Source organism: Aulonocara sp. 'chitande type north' Nkhata Bay, linkage group LG4, assembly GCF_057382095.1.
Source record: "Aulonocara sp. 'chitande type north' Nkhata Bay isolate Kocher_YH1m ecotype deep benthic linkage group LG4, A_spYH_male_GT1.1, whole genome shotgun sequence".
Taxonomy (NCBI): domain Eukaryota; kingdom Metazoa; phylum Chordata; class Actinopteri; order Cichliformes; family Cichlidae; genus Aulonocara; species Aulonocara sp. 'chitande type north' Nkhata Bay.
Genome location: NC_141347.1, coordinates 18,973,824 through 18,976,261, shown reverse-complemented (window position 1 = coordinate 18,976,261; position 2,438 = coordinate 18,973,824).

The following is a 2,438-nucleotide window of genomic DNA, read 5'->3' as shown; positions in this document are numbered from 1 at the left end:
CACTGAGTAAACTACAGGTTTGATGACTGTAACAGTGAGCGACTTCACAGGATTAAGAGAAAAGGGAACAAATGAAAAATAAATGAAAATAAAACAATTTAATCCAAATTTGAACAAAACTAATTAAGTGGCTACTGTATTACGGAAATACCACCAAACAACTCCTGTGAAGTGTGTGGGAGAGGCTTAGCAAGGAAAGGCACCAGATCACACTGTTTAGCGCCAACCAGTCCTATCGGATTTTTATATGAGAGTGTATAATGAATAAATAATAAAAAAACATGAACCCAAAATATTCATGGCATTTTTAAAATGTTTGATTAAAGAAGCTTTTTTTATTGTTCCATGATGAAATTGTAATCGTATCAGCAGACCTGCGACCATATGTTCTGGACACTCGGGTAAAGAGAGGGGCTGAGCTGTCAACTGATCACCACCTGGTGGTGAGTTGGATCAGGTGGCGGGGGAAGACACTGGACAGACCTGGTGCACCTAAACGCGTAGTGAGGGTGTGCTGGGAACGTCTAGCAGAGGCCCCAGTCCGCGAGATCTTCAACACACACCTCCGGCAGAGCTTCAACAGCATTCCGAGGGAGACTGGGGACATTGAGTCCGAATGGACCATGTTCAGCGTCTCCATTGCCGAAGCTGCTGCATTGAGCTGCGGCCGCAAGGTGGTTGGCGCCTGCCGTGGTGGTAATCCCCGAACCAAATGGTGGACACCAGAGGTGAAGGGAGCCACCAGGCTGAAGAAGGAGTCCTATCAGGCTTGGTTAGCCTGTGGGACTCCGGAGGCAGCCGACAGGTATCGACAGGCCAAGCGGAATGCGGCTCGGGCAGTGGCTGAAGCAAAAACTCGGGTGTGGGAGGAGTTCGGAGAGGCCATGGAAAAAGACTTTCGGACTGCCTCGAAGAGATTCTGGCAAACCGTCAGACGTCTCAGGAGGGGAAAGCGGTGCTCTACCTGCACTGTGTATAGTGCTGGCGGAGCGCTGCTGACGTCGACTGAGAAAATTGTCAGGCGGTGGAAGGAATACTTCGAGGACCTCCTTAATCCCACTGACACGTCTTCCAAGGAGGAAGCAGAGTCTGGGGATGAGGGGAATGACCCACCAATTTCCGGGGGCGAGGTCACTGAGGCAGTTAAACAACTCTTTGGTGGCAGAGCCCCTGGTGTTGATGAGGTCCGCCCCGAGTTCCTGAAGGCTCTGGACGTTGTAGGGCTGTCCTGGTTGACACGCCTCTGCAATGTTGCGTGGAGATCAGGGGCAGTACCTGTGGACTGGCAGACCGGGGTGGTGGTCCCCATCTTTAAGAAAGGGGACCGGAGGGTGTGTTCCAACTACAGGGGGATCACACTCCTCAGCCTCCCTGGGAAAGTCTATGCCAGGGTGCTAGAAAGGAGAGTTCGTCCGTTAGTCGAACCTCGGATACAGGAGGAACAATGCGGTTTTCGTCCTGGTCGCGGAACACTGGACCAGCTCTTTATCCTCTCCAGGATACTTGAGGGTGCATGGGAGTTTGCCCAACCAGTCTACATGTGTTTTGTGGACTTGGAGAAGGCATTCGACCGTGTCCCTCGGGGTGTCCTGTGGGAGGTGTTGCGGGAATATGGGGTGTCTGGCCCATGGCTACGGGCCATTCAATCCCTATATAACCGTTGCAAGAGCTTGGTTCGCATTGCCGGCAATAAGTCGGACTCGTTCCCGGTGGGTGATGGGCTCCGCCAGGGCTGCCCTTTGTCTCCGGTTCTGTTCATAATTTTTATGGACAGGATTTCTAGGCGCAGCCAAGTGGCGGAGGGCTTTCGCTTTGGTGGCCTCAGAATCTCATCTCTGATTTTTGCAGATGATGTGGTTCTGTTGGCTTCATCAGGTGAGGGCCTCCAGCTCGCACTGGAACGGTTCGCAGCCGAGTGTGAAGCAGCCGGAACGAGGATCAGCACCTCCAAATCTGAGGCCATGGTTCTCAGCCGGAAAAGGGTGGAGTGCCCACTCCGGGTCGGGGATGAGTTCCTGCCCCAAGTGGAGGAGTTCAAGTATCTCGGGGTCTTGTTCGCGAGTGATGGGAGAAGGGAGCCGGAGATCGACAGACGGATTGGGGCTGCAGCTGCAGTAATGCGGACGCTGCACCGGTCCATCGTGGTGAAGAGGGAGCTGAGTAGGGGTGGGTTTTTATAATCGATTTATCGATTAAAATCGATTCTGGCTTGGATAACGTAAAATCGATTCATTAAAATCCTGAATCGATTTTTTAATATAAATTTATTTTGCCCGAAATGCCAGAATATCAGGTGAAAGATCACAAAAGTTCAACAACCACCAAACAGCTAAGACAGTAAATGAGAGCAGGTACACGGCTTCTGCACAAAGACGTAAACACACAGCGCCGACGGATCAGAATCAGTGAGATGTCGCCTTTCTCAGCTGACAGTCGGG